The sequence below is a fragment of the Rhagoletis pomonella genome, unplaced genomic scaffold, assembly GCF_013731165.1.
Source record: "Rhagoletis pomonella isolate Grant_MI unplaced genomic scaffold, Rhpom_1.0 Rhpom_scaffold_00005, whole genome shotgun sequence".
In the NCBI taxonomy this organism is placed as follows: Eukaryota; Metazoa; Arthropoda; class Insecta; order Diptera; family Tephritidae; genus Rhagoletis; species Rhagoletis pomonella.
Genome location: NW_023458559.1, coordinates 69,410,399 through 69,426,067, shown reverse-complemented (window position 1 = coordinate 69,426,067; position 15,669 = coordinate 69,410,399).

Sequence of the window (15,669 nt, the reverse complement as noted above, 5' to 3'; positions counted from 1 at the left end):
AACCTTTCTCAGGCGCAATCAAATTTATGCACACCGCTTTTCCTGCATTTCGTTATACTTACTTTTGTAAGTAAAGTCCCTTAACTTGTTGCAACTTTTGGCTGGTAGTTATACATATCATTTTTTCATTTCATTTGTTTTTTTTCGAAGGCAACCTTTTTTTTCCAACCATCAATGTCTGCTTTCCTTTATGTTATCAATATTTTTTATTTCTTTCCCGTTTGTTCACTGAATTGAGGTTATATGCTCCTAGAGGTTTGTGTTCAATGTGTGTCAATGTAATTTACATAAATTCATATGCAGCTGCAGTAGCAGCGGCAGTGGTAGCATCAAAGCGCAGCAAGGGAAATGAAGTTGAGTGGGAAAATGGCATCGGGCATTTTGTTGCCACATCAAACTGTCAGACCATATAAATGGTCTGTGGTTGTGACTGCTGAGTGCAACGGCACAGATTTTCTGTCAATCGGTTGACTTTCCGTAGAGAAGTTTGGGTGAATTTATTATATTTTCATTATTAAGTCTCAGCTTGACAAGAAAAGCTCAAACATTTTTAAAGGTATAGTGATGAGTTTTTTAAAAATCATCTTAGGTTAACTAGGTTGGTTTTTGTTATGATGGTTATTTCTTAAGAAGATACGCTCAGTGGAAGGCGGAGCTCAAGTAGAGATCTTTGATTTCAGTGCTCAATAAAAATTTCTTAGAACCGATCTCAGAAATGTTAGTGCAGGTACTCAGCTATGGCCTAGGGAACAGGACTACATCATTTCCATTTTATTGTAGATTATTGCTCTAAACCAGCGAAGCCTACGCTATATAACAAAAGAGCAAAAAAAAAACAACTCGTAAAGAGCTGGTTACAAAATCGCCGTTCTTGGCTACAGTAAGCTTTGATTTTTTTAAGTTTCGCTAGCTCACTTCTTGAAGTTCTTCGAAGTATAAAACTGCACATCGTCAGCTCAGCAGCAAATTTCAAACGTATTTTAATTCACTCCAGCCACCTCGGTGCACAAAACTTCAATTCGCAAGCGCTGCTATTGTTTTTTCATTATCTAATGTTGTTGCTCTTGTAATTTTGGCAAATGTAGTATTTATGTACATGAGTCTTTTGCTGTTAGAACTGTCGAGGAAATATTCTTCGAATTTTATATTTTTTTATACTGGTTTGCCACTCCAGCTCGTGAGCAAGTTTTTCGTGGGCTCCCCTGGTCTAAACGATATTCCTTTTTTCGTATTTTTCTTCAACACATTTCCGCAGAGGCCAAGAACTCTCATCTGTTCCTCCTTGCCTATGATAAGACCGATTTCATTTACGAAAGAGAGTTATCAGTACTGATAATGTCTTACAAGACGGAATATATGTAACTCCATTTGCTAGTGGTATCTTCATTCTCGGAGTCTTATCAAGTATCAGCTCCTAATTCTGGAATTGGAAATCTTCATCCCTGGCGTCATTTTGTTAGACCACCCTCTAAAATCATAGGCTTTCATCCACTTAGTTTCAGTGAGACAACAAAGGTCGCGATTAAGTTTTCGCCACTCTCTATGCATGAAATAACAATTTGATGCCCCTGTAAGGGTTCGAAATGTTTAACTGCTAGTTGCGGTCTTTATACTTTACACTCGTCTCACCTCAATTAGTAGCTTTCCACTTGTAGCCTCTGACCCGATTAAGTACTTGAGCGTTATCTTAGCAAGGAAGTAATTCTGAAAGCCACATATAAGTTCTTGCGACGGCCTACGGTATATTCCAGGAGAGGTAGCTTTTAATCTGATCCGCCAGCGTTGGACGAAAGCCTCAATTTCCAAGATTGCAATGGCCTTCTAGAGGGTGGCGCAACATTGGTAGATAAAAGAGCTTCATAAGCTATCCTAACGCTTACTCTCCATGCTGGCAGGACTTTTCGTAGCTGTGCAACGTGGAATCATCTCAACGCTTTGATTCAGTTGCCCTCCCTTTATTGTTCTATCTTTGCCGCTTTACTTCGCTGGAAAAAATTCATACCTGCGATTTCAGATGTTGTTGAAAGCCTCGTTGAGTCATTAGTAGACTTATGTCCAAAGATCTTGTAGAACATTTCAATAGCTCACTTACTTGACTGCTCAAGGTATTTCTGATAGACATTTTCAGTGGCTATGATATCTGTGAATAGCAAAATCAACAATGACCTTACCTTACCTTATCCAACTCTTAGCTGAAGATATGGGCTATAAAGGATTTGCTTACTACGCAAAGCAGCTTAAAATATCTTAGGTGCGACGTGCAACCGCTAGGTCATTAACCAACTAGAGCTAGCTAAAATCTCATAACTTAAGGTGATGCAGGTCTAGGTTGCGAAAAGTAAGCCTCGGAAAATTATGAAACCTCTCATAAAAATTTTGCTAGTTCAGCAAATATTTTCCACCTATTCAAGGTGTTTTGACAGTTGAAGCAAATGCACCTTTTGATCTAGTAACTAGCTACTAACACCAAAGGATTAAATATCCTATCAATGTCACTGCATTCACTTCAGTTCCAAATAAACACTCAAATGTGTTATAAAAAATTACTTAAATGATTCTGCGAAAACACACAGCACGCCACTTACATGCATTGCATACATTTGCTGCCACAATAGCTGCCTGCAACGACCCATTTTGCTTTCATATGCCAGATAATAAGAAGAAGAATGAATTGCAACTCACTAAACTGTTTTCCTTTCTGTCCATTATTTGGCACATTTACAGTTTCGTTTATGATGCATTACAGTCTTCAGCTTACCTTTTTATTTTTTATTTTTAAATAACAAAGAAAAAATAAAAACTTTAAAAAACGTATGTATGTATGTAACTATAAAACATTTTACAACTTCTTTTCGCCGTTCTCCCAATGTGATGGTAGTAGCCGCGCATGCGCATGCGCAGTCATAGCGCATTGTCATCGACAGCCACAGCATCCAATGTAAGGCAATTGTTGGCAGGCAAAAAGCATAACAACCAACTCAAGAGCGCGTGTTGTTGTAGTTGTTGTTGCTATTGTAGTTGCATTTGACCATTGTTAAAGTGAAATGTGGCTGAAATATATGGAGCAGTTAAGTATTTGGCAATGCGCGATATGTCAAAAATGCCAGTCTACCGATTTCGAACGCGATTTTAGTTGAGTCGAGTAGAGTCGCGTCGCGTCGCTTCGACTTGCGTTGCGTCGCGTCGTGTCCATATCATGCCATGCCATGTGGCGTGCATGTCCGTCCTTGCGGCTGTCGATTATGACCAAATTATAATGAGTACGCTAGTCGGCGGGACAATGCCGCGGACGTTGTAAATATTTGCGTCTAAAGCAGGTCACTTTTTTTGCTGCCGCCGTTGTTGTTGTTAAGCGATTTTTATTACTGATTTTTATTTTTTTTATTGTTAACTTTACTTATGCATGTAAGTATGTATGCGAGTGTATAGCTTCTTGGTGGAAACCTCCTTTTTGCCCTCGGCATTGTATTTGGTGCGCATGCGCGCGCATTTGTCCCAATTTCGCGCATTTTTTACTTTTCCTTATTTTTCAGATATTTTTAGTAGTTACTCCTTAAAACTTTGTTGCCCCGAAAATTAATGTATTCTCGTGTGCATATAAAGTGAATTTATTACAATTTTGGCTTAATTTTAGCGGTGTGTGCGCGCGCGCACTACACCCACACACATACACATGCACTCTCGTGTGTGTGATTATTTTATTGGGTCACAAATGTGTTGATTGCCGTGCCGCGGTGGCAGCTTGATAAATACGTTTAAATTTATTAAAAATTAAAACAAAAAATATTCCACTAAAGTAGCCGAAAATGTCAGATAAGGCGCCTGCGTTGTTGGCTTTCAGCAATCGATAGCACTTGGCTGGTCTGTTAATAAACAGGAAAATAATGTTATTGCACTTGTTGGCAGTGAATTTGTGCGACTTTGAAATGCTCGAAGGTTTAACAAACAATTTTGGTGCAACTTAAAGTTAGCGCAACATGTAGCGAAACATCAAAAGTGTTGAGATTCAATGGATATAAACAAAAGTTAAGACTACATGTTGCTTAGGGCCGACTGCAACACTCCTAATGTTTATAAGCATACAAATGTTGCTGAGTCTAAAGCTGCGGTAAATGCACCAAGCGGCCGGATACTTTGCGCATGCGTCGTTTATTTTCAATAAAAGGTACATGAGCTTAAAATCTACAGCAGCAAAATTCCGTCGAAATGTTATCTGTTCTCTCACAAGAGAAAAATATCAAGAAAAATACGCGAACAGAAGATTTGCAGAAACTTGCAAGTTAGACGAACAGCAGAATTTTTGTTTAGACACAAAAGTGTAAAATTGAAAACGTAAGAAAACTAGACACAAAGTTTTATCCTGACACAGTTTGTTGACTAAATAAATAACTAGCTCCTTCCTACAAGCTTAGTCTAACTCTGTCTGTTTGTAACTTCCAAACCATGAAGGAAAATTTTTATAAATTCTAACCAGCTACTTTTGAAAAGCTGTTTTCTTTATGGCAATAAAGGAATGTCGATAAGAGGACAATAATGGGTTCTAGCAGCCTAAGCGAATTTCAGTAAGCCATAAGCCCATAAAGCTAATCGAAGCTTACCGAGCTTTGGTATGGGTTCAAGCATGTGATGTATACAAAAAAAAAAAAACAATCTTGACCCGTCGGAAACATGTAGGGACTAGCGTGATTCGGTTATTCAATTTCTCTACCTCACCGCTTGGAAGATGCTTGGATATTTCCCCATAAGAACGGAATTCATTGAGATCTCTCTGACATTAATTGTGTTCTATCTAATGAAATTTAAGAGGATCTTGTTTGCGACATATCCTATGGCTAAAAGCATTACAATGAGGTCAGGCCGAAGATAATTTTCAAAGCCGCAGTGGCTTGGTGTGCACACTATACGTTGTACAGGTGGACGTCAGCTACTAAGGTATGGTTGGCGATTCGCTCACTGTGTTGAAGATGGGTTTTTCGGGCTAGACAACCACTATTAGCCTGACTATCATGTTGTATGGGGGCAGCACCACCACTATTGAACAGTGGCCTGTGGTGATTGGCGAAGACAACGCATCGTATCCACTGCTCCTGAGAAGTGGGTGCTCATAAGTTCTAGCGCCTTACCTCCAGGATTCTAGTACAGCTGTTATCTGGCAGTTGTATCGCGATTTATATTTCAACGGGAACTGGAATGTAAAGATAGGAAACGGTATTGAAGACTAGCAACCCGATTTAGGCGTTGTGCCAACTTCAGTGAAGATCGGACCTTTTTTCCGAAAAGTTAATAATCCTTTAGAGATGTTCACTTCGACCGTAGTTTAGAGCCAACCTGGATCAAGCTTCCCTTCCCTAACAACTTTTCACACTAAGCTAGTGATATGTACATCACCGAGATTTAGAACGCCCCAAAACCCAGGATGTCCATTACAACTAACATTAATGTTGAAATTTAGGTTTCGATTCGTCAGATCTCTTTCAATACAAATTTTAAACTTTAGCTGCTTGGCATCTTATCAAACCGAGCGTAGCCAACTTGAAATTACTTTTCCACCTCACTTATGCCCATAGCAACATTTATGCTCACCACAGTTCATACCACATACAAAGCGCCAGCAACATTACGCTCAGATTCAACATCAACACTTTTAGCAACATGTTTCACCTGCTCGCTGCATGCTCACTTTTCTCAAATTGCGCTAATGCTCACCTGACGCGCATTCGAGCAGCTTTTCGCTTGTGCCACATTCACGCCGCTCTCACCCCATCTATTAACATTCTACGTAGCTCTCGTGCCGGGACAACTTCAACTTCACTTTCGCTCAACAACATTCACTAAACAAACCAGATCAGGCTTCAATGCATGGCTGGCTGCCTTCAACACAAACATAGAAAGGTATGCACTTATGAACATATTACCTTTTCTGCTTGCCTTCTTGGCTCCGATCGACACTGATCGACGACGAAACGGCAAATAATGTTGCTAGAGTTTAGCGTTGTTTGCTGCATTAACTCGTAGATGAAGTACATATGTACGTACTTTACCGTCAACCACCGCCAACTATATTCTGGCTGCGCTGGTGCTGCATCATTCCGTTGTTGCATTTCCACTAGGACACGTGTGATGTGCGGCATTTCACCGGCTGACGGCGCTAAAAATAAATTTGTTGCTCGTACGTTGCACTTTCGGCATTGCAGCAGAGCACAGCGTGTGTAACAGACAGCTAGGCGTGTACAAAATATTTTGTGTTATTGTGCGTTGATTTGTTGTGTGTTAACGGTTTTATTTCAACATATCAAAAACGTGAAAGAGTGTTGAGAAAGTTATAGAAATAGCGCGACTGGGTGGGGTATCAAAAAAAAGAATGCATTTTCGTGAAGCTCGAAATTGTAGACTAGCTTTTGCTTCGTTTGCCTTTGCTTAACGAACGAAGTTTAAAGCGCACTGATAACAGTCAATAAACATATCGACCAGAGTTGTGACTTTTAAGATTGTCGGTGATCTTTAGCGATCACTTTTGTGTGATCGATTACAGTGAATACAGAAATATTGTCAATCCAATTGTAGCTGATTTGAGTTTGCTTGAACAATCTTGTTTACGACGTAAGAATAGAAGAAGATCACAAAATCGATCGTCAGTGAGGTTGTGATCGCGAATAAAGAGATTGCCGCGAAACAAATTCGATTCAAACGAAGCTGATTTGATCTTTCCACAAAGCAACATGAGGGACCGTAAGTTTTAAAAAAATTTTACTTTCATATTACGATTATAAGTTTCATTATCGACTGCATGATCAATGATCAACTAATTGAAAGATTTAATTGAAGGATTTCTTACCGAATTATAGTTAATTATGAATATTAAGTAAGTGGGTACAATGATTCCAACCCAGTATGTGTTAATCTAAGATCCATACATTAAAACCTCAAAAGTCTTTTTCATACTCTGATAAAATGGTTTAGTGCTAACTCTCCCACGAAAGGGTATTTTTACTACTTTTTCTATTCGAAGAAACTTCACTTTTTTTAACACATATGTATACAAAACAGCTAGAAGCTACTGTCATATAGTTTCACTGCTTCGAGTACTTTCATCACCTATTAAAATCTGGCGCCAAATAATCAATATTTAGTTTAGATCTATATAGCTTAAGATGGTATTTAGTTTAATCCAAAGGCAAGTTCAGTTTAATCAGTATCAAGTGATCTAAATAGGGATCAGAGATCTTTCTCAATCGCTTCATTAACTAGCTACAGTATATGCATACATAGAACGTATATACTTACTTACATATATGGCATGCTCGTCAAGAATGCAGACAGCAAACAAATCCTGTAAACTGCAGCTCAAACAAAAACTCGCCGACCAACAGTAGGTGATAACTGAAAAGAAGTAGGTACATAAATACGCTGTAGGTAAACAATAAATCACAACATATCGAAAAGTGAACGATGATCGCAATACATACAGGACACTCTAAAATGAAGAAGAGCAAGTAAATATTAGTTCAAAGTTGGTTAGGAGTATGCCTGCTAAGCCACAGGCTACAAGACGAAAGAGAGTAGCCCAAAAAATGATAATCTTTAAAAATTGTTTGGCAAAATAATACGGCTAAACCAATTGTTAATTAATAAAATACCTAGATGGGGAAATTTTTTATAGATATGTATCTTCATATGAGATTGTAGCTGGTTAATGAAATGGAAATCTTTCTTATGGAACGAGCAAAAGGTCAGTTGGTCGATTTGTTTGTCAATACACATAATAAAAGAAGAATGATGACACTATAAGAGAGTATGAAAAACATGATCCGAAAACTGTACCATCTTTTCTGATTGAACAATCATGCAATCATATAAAAAATTGCAGAACTTTAGACGGTTGCTAGTGCTGATCATTTATGGCACAATAAGCACTCAAGGGTGATCTTGAGTTCGAGATAATAGAACTCTTAACTGATCCAAAATTTGTCCTTAAATGATTCCGGTTTTCAGCTTTGCAAAGTAGAGTGAGAAACGACAATATAGTAGATAGAGCTCGAAATTGGTCTGGAGTTCTTGATGACAGCAGTAATAGTAAAATGATCTCAAAAGTGATCTTGTAGCTGACTTTAAAACTGAACTGATAACCGTTTGTATGACTGATTCGGAAATGGTATAAACCACCATTAATGCGCATTCAAGTAATCTTGAGTTTTTAATCATAGCATTAAATAGGAAATTGGGTATTTTACGAAAATTCCGTGCGACGTTGGCATCACTGGGTCAACTCAACAATACTCATTTCAGGGTTTCCGAACGCATAAATATGGAAATAGCTCTGATATGTTAGTAAGAGACTATCTTCACTGATTACAGTGTTCAACAAAATTTGGACGAGTTTGACTTCGAAAACCAGGCCGACCTCATGTTATAGATTTTTGTATGCTAATTTTAAATTCGTTTTTTTTCTAGCACGTTATAAATCATATTATTAAAGTTTATGAGTACCATATAACCGGTAAAAATTAGTTATAGACCAAAACGAGATGATTGCGAGGGTTCAAGATCATAATGTCTATGTTTGAAAAGGAAAAAGACAAACGGCTTCCTGGATCTTAACAGCTCTGCAGTAAAGCTAGTGGTCGCAGAGAAAAGCGGTGCACCAATATGACGCTCAATACATAGCGGTGGATGACGTCACTGAAACGTTGGTTATGCAATCCCATTGCCGCCGCCGAACGTAATCAGAACGCCTTGTGCAGCCACCGCTAGCGCCATATTACAGCCGTCATATTACGGCTCCGCATTTTTAGGAAACCGTACTTTGAGAGTTCCTACCGGCATCACCAAAGGACACGGTGCCCTTGCACCTGTGCTCCAACAAAGTCAAATACCAAAGAGCTATTCCTGGAAAGGCTTCCAAAACCAGCATGAGGAGGAATTAATCAACATTCTGAACAAGTCCGTCTAACTTAGTCTGATCCTAAAAGTCGTAAAATGATCGCATAACTGATGTCGTAGTTGATAGCTGATCTTAGAACTTATTTCTTGTGTGATCCCGATTTTGAGCGATTTCGAATGTCTGGTTTCACTCTAAGCACATTATTAAACTTACTGGAATGCTGAAAGTCGTCGCCTCGATAAAAGTATTAGAGTAAATCTGCTTTATGACAGATCTCTAAAATAAGCGGACTACTAAATGCTAATGATCCTGTAATGAGCCTATACTTCGAGATCATAGACCCACATCGTGATGGGTTAGTGATCATGGTGCATCATTGATTAAAGCCGTTAAAACAGACATGTACTTCGGTAGTGAAAATGATTGTTGGAGCAAAATAAGACCCACCAGAATGGCAAAAGTTGCACCTTCGTTAACAAAAAGTACTTAGTAAATCTTGCAATGTTAACAGGCTAAACACATATTTCTTGAAGATGATCTAAGTGAGTGGACAAGTGATATTAAAAATACGAGGTTTAATAGATGGTGACCACTGATCGTGGTAGATCATTGATTTTCACAGATCACTGATGTTGGCAGAAAACTGATGCAATTACAACTTTTAGTTTTCGAGAGAAATAATTCACAGCTAAAAAGGAAAAACATACTTTTAGTACAGTGTTGATCAATACATACTTCATAAATCATTAGGAATGCCCTTTAAAGTAATTAGTAGCCTCTTGTGATCGACTGCTACAATAATCACCAGCAAAATGTGATAATTATCTTCAAAAGTTTGGTGCGAGTGCGAGAGCGAGAAACCTCTTACAAGCCTTTTGTTGCACAAAACGCTAAATAACTACTAAGTATCTATGAAACGATCCTGTCATCAACACTTACTTTTTCTCTCCCTTCGGCCTTTCTGTCTCGATGCTTCTTCTTGCTCATAGTTCTGGCAAACAAAATAACAAATTTACACAACAAATATTAAACACTCAAAGTATGAATTGTAATTGTTAGTTTGAAGTATTTAGAGATGTGTGAACCAGACGCAGGCAAATATTTAAATATTTGTAAAGGTTAGGCAAATACAAATAATAAAGAGATGTATGGGTGGCAACTAAAAAGGGATCTTGTGTTGAACAATGATGATTTGTTTGTATATATTTTATGTTTCAGGAAGTATAACGTACGCGATATTGTGGCCCACATAAATATGGGCTCTAAATGACCGGTTTCTTTTTGGGTTTTGTAGCTATTAGGTATTTTTAACTGATGACGCATGTTGACGGGAATGACGGGAATTCAAGGCCATACAAAATGCAAACGTAAGATTATGCAACCATGGTCAATGACAAACGAGTGCTTAGAGGAAAGCGATTAACGAAAAAAGCGTCGAAAAAAAATTTAAAAAGCGCCACAAGAAATAAATGGCAACCAAAAAATCTGAAAGTAATTAAATACGCAGGAAGTAAGGGAAGTTTCTTTTACGTAACTCACTTTCTTGTGACAAGCCAAAAAAATAAATAAAAATCAAAAACAAAAGCTGAGTGCCACTTGAATTCACTACTTTCAACAGGCAACAATCGCTGATCGCCGATTATGAAAATCATACATAGAATAATAATAAAGCAATTAAAACGTCATTGCACAAAGAGAAGACACACAACGCACATTACAACAAAAACACAGGATAAAACATAGACCTAAAGAAAAAAGGTAAGCGAAAAAAACGCTAAATACTTAACAAAGCCAAGGTGACCAGCAGCAGTCTATCGTCGGACCGGCAAGCAGGTCATTTAAAGGCGAGCAACTGTCTGCAAAGGTACACACAGGCAGAGCGGCGCTGGAAGTGTGGATAAAATGCCGACTGTTTTTGTTGTTTGTGCGCGTTTCGCTTTGCGACGGATATGAGTGTGGGTTTTTTACGCCAGCCAGCAAAGGGGCGGTCACTTGCAACAGATGGCATATGCTAGGTGTTTTGTTGCTATTGTTATTGTTTTATTTTTCTTGCATTCAATCGACAGTCATAAAAATATGATTAACCACGCATGCGTGCCACATGCATGCAGTATAACAACAGTGCGGTGGTTGCTTGAAAATGCAGGTCATACCAGCTGATCAAAGAGGCACCAAAAAGGACAAATAATGTTCGAAAAAAAAGTAATTGAAAAAAAAAATCAACAAATATTAAGCATATTTGTCATTGGCGGCAAAAATGACATAAAAGTCATAATGGTTGTTCAAATAACCACTCATTTGGTGATCATACACTATGAACGGCGCGCCATGTACATACGTATATATGTTCATATAAATAATAAAAAGTACAAGAAATTGTGTAACCTTTGTGACAATGGAAAAGTGAATGAAGAAAGCAAATCCAATACAAATAATCACCCATAATATGTATGCATTTGCAGGTATGTACATACTTATTTGATATTTGTTTCGGCGTTCCGTCAATTGTCAACAAAAACGGGTTTTTTGTTGATTATGCTCAATGCACATATGCCTCTGTACCATTTTTAAATTTCTTTCTTTTTGTCCATCATACATAAAATGTATGACTAGAGAAATCAAAAAAAAAATAGGGCTTAAATTTAGGTCCCTTTAAGTTGTACTGAGCTACTAAATAATTGGACTGGGCTTTACACCTTTTTTCTGATGACCAGAGATGTGCGATGTGGTGGTCAGCTGTGAATCCTTGTCACAATTTAATATCACTCGAACAACAAGTACTTTGTAGTGCTACTGAAGATCTTTAATTTGAGCCATGGTAGGAATCTCTAAGCCCTCTGAGAGCCAAATTAAAATTGCCCATCTGTATATTCAAAACTTGTCTTAACTACTTGCTGTTTTCGAAATTCGAGGCAATAGCTTTGAAAACCCGAAGCAAATTAATAACCAAAATTACTATCTTACAACCTCATATAAATCAAAGATTTTAAATATGTGAGTTCTTTTACACACATAAATATTACGAATAATCAAAAGAAATTGGAACAGGCTATTTCTTTATTTTGGCATTACATTAAAAAGATATTACAAATTCTGATAAATTGATTGTCTGCGGTATTCGCCATCGCCAGCGCATAATGGTCCGTAAATCTTTCGCAGAATCTTTTTCTCGAGAACTCCCAGAGACGTTTCATCATATTCGTGAGGGCATGGGCACAGATGAGCGAGATGTTGAAGATACGGATTGTTGCTACCCCGTCTACCGGGGTGAACGGCGATGGAGTATCTCTCCCACCACAAATCCAACACCGAATTTGCGATTCTTTACGTGGTAATTGTAGTGGACGTCGTAAGGCTCCACGCTTGCCTTACCTTTCCCCGTTTGTCGCATTTCTTGGATGGCAGTAATGTAAGTCTTAGGCACTACGCACATTAAACGCCTAGTCATAGTAGTGTAATCGTTCCGGCGTACTAAAGTATGAAGCTTTTATACCGAACACATGTATTTCAATGGAGCTCTGTATATTACGATTCATGAACATGTTTTCGCCTAATCATAAAAACTTCATGAATCGAAGCGCCCAACATTGTAAGGCGCTTGCCGTTTTGATATCAGCATTTGTTTACTTTTTTGTGCTCGAAATAAAAATTATTTGTCATTTCACTAGGAAATAATTGAAAATTAATAATTTTGTGCTAAAACTCGTGCCGATTGTATTAAGCCATAAACGTTTATGCAATATTTTATTTGTTTTGACATGACAAATCGATTACTCTACTATGGTTAGGCGCGTAATGTGCCGGCAGAGGCACCTCCCCCATTAAGGGTTCGGATATTTCAGGTGAAATAATATTTCTTTATACGTTTCCCGTATTGATTGATATCTTGTAATTAATTGTAATGTTTTTTTTTGCGTTGCAATTAATAGTCCATGCTAGCATTACAGCTCTCCAGCTCTCAAGAAAAACAAAAAAATAATGAGACAAGTAATTTTTAATCATAAAACAAAACCGACTTCAATTTTCATACATAAAAATTTAAGATTATTAATTTCATCATGATCCGATGATCGGATTTAAACCCAATTAGTATGGGATCATCTGTGAGGTAACACCCATCCTTAGAGAAATCGGTTAACGTGGTCCAATGTTATGCGGTAATATACATAAAAAAAATAAAAATATTCCGACGAATTGATAACCTTTCTCCTTTTTGTGAAGTCGGTTAATAAAACGATGCACAGAAAATGGTGAAGAAATTTTCTTCTATCAAAATTTCTTATTTAAATCGGTATGTAGCTCTAAATAAAAAAAATGCTAGTAAATATATTTATTTCTTCAAGAAAATGTATAGCAACAGCAAAGTACTTTTTCTAGCAACAGTAATCATAAAAATATTTGCGATTTTAAAACAGAACAGCCGACCCCTAAATAAAACTCGCATATTTCTACTATCCTACTTGCATAAAAAAATATCAACTAAACAAGAATTTCTGAATTTTATTACATGCGTTCTTAGACTAAGAATTTTTGTTCAAATCATCTTTCTTGCTTTTTCTGTTCGCAGTCATTAAGTTCAATACTTGGTACTTGCTTTTCTTTTCTAAATTATAAGATTTCTCGTATAGGTTTGTTTTGTCAATTCATCAAATCGCCTTTACGCCGCAATGAGAATTCATTTCACTCATATGTGCCCACATCGTGCACATTTGTTTGTAAATGTGTGTGTTTTGTTCCCAAATATTGACATAATCGCTGAATGTTTTGTAACACATCATCGGCTGTAATGAACTTGGGAGGTCAATAAACCAAAGAGGCTACACACATATCTAAATAAAAACAAACAGGTGCGTAAAAAAAGAAATAGACGAACCAAAAAAAAACACAAAGTCATGCCGCCCAACGTGTGTCGGTGACTTGTGACAGCTGCTGACGGCCGGTCTAAGAAAAAGAAAAAAGTAAAAAAGTTAGCGTGGATTTTGAGTTGTTTTTAAGAAGAGCGGAAATAACAAGTGTGCCAGCATACTACACAGAGCGCAAGTTGCATTTCCGTTTCGGCTTGCACTAATTAAATATTGGCTGCAAATAACGAAGTATGTTTAGGAAGTGCAGGCTCGTGTAATTGTGTTTGTTTAATATGTAGAACAGAGTTTCAGGCGCATACTTCAAGCGCAGATGAAAACATATTTACTCGAATACAGACTAACTATTTGTTTTTTTGAGGAGAGTAATTCCATTCTATGCAAAGGCTTTGGATATAAAAATGGGTAGATTTTTTTTTTAAGTAATAAAAAAATATTTCGTCAGTCTTCTCTCGCTTTCGTCGTTAGCAGAATTTATTTCTAAAGTTTTGAGGTTTAATTTTTAGTACCAATTTTTTCTCATTTAATATTAAGCTCATTATATGAATTGCTTTCTGACATGTGACTTGGTAATACACCACACTTTTTGTAGTTTTTTGAGGTCATTTGAGTTCGAATGAATTTTTATTCATAATAATTGGCTTCTTTTGTAGTTTTGTCTAATTTTCGACCAGAATGATCTAACAAATGCAGCATTTTTTTTCTAAGTTTTAATTAAAGGAAATGTACTCATAAATTGTTATCACCCATCTCGCCTACGACACCGAGTTATTAGATAAAAGCATTAGACATTTTGTCAAAGGCTGAGCTTCTTCCTTAAATCAGAAACTAAAAGTTTTACGCCGCCTCCGAACGGCTGATTGTTGACTGCTATTAAAAAAAACTTGTTGAATATTTGTGTAACCAGAAATCGGAACTGGCTGAAGCAGAGTGTAATGCGTGCACTCTCGTTTGTTATTTATATCCAAGTAGCACAAAATAGCCCATACAGGGCTGTGATCAACCCTCGCATCTCAGCTCTTATTTAAATTAAAATTGTCTTTTAGCCAATTAAGCATAGCACATCTGAGCAACAAAAATATATATACACTTCCCCCTTTTAAATAACTACCGGAATCATTTAACATTTTCTTTTAATGTTTTCCCAAAAATTCCTTGAAATATTTTTTCAGCTCTACATACCGCATATCACAAACTGTAACCATATGCAAATTATTGTCAAAATACTTCAAAACTTTGACCCACATATCAGCTTGACTGTCAATTTTTGACAGTGCCACACCAAGATTAGAGATTTTTTAGTTATTCTTGGCAAAGCGTCTGCATCCACCCGCATGCAGCGCTTTACTAAGCGTCAAATTTTTGACAGCTGTCAATGAATTTGAAAACGCCTAGAGCATTTTGATAAGAAGTGGCAAAAAAATTCTGAAAGCGAAATTACAAATATGCAAAACCAAGTGGGAGTGACAAAAAAATTAAAAAAAAAACGAGAAAAATCTACATACACAAACAAGAACAATAAAACTACATAACAAAAGCAAATATTGCATCACAAGAGAGAATCAAACAAAAGCGCCATTGCACAATTTTACGCTGCTGATGCCGAAAAATCAAAATAAAAAATCGCATTAAAAATATTTATGTATGTTTATTTAACGCTGTGCTGAGTACTGCGGTTACGGCAGCTGTCATAAACTGTCTACAGCTGTCATAAATGGGAACAATCTAACGCCCAGTCGCAAGCACTGGAACCCAGGCGCCCAAACCAAAATACAGAAACGGAAATAAAAGTGAGTGAGAAAAATTTTTTTCTTTTCGCAAGCAAGCAAAATGGCAAGCCAAATATGCATTTGTAGGAAAGAAAAAAAAAGCGCCAAAAAATGTGGACACAAAAACAATAAAATGTGCAATAACAAACGTTCATAA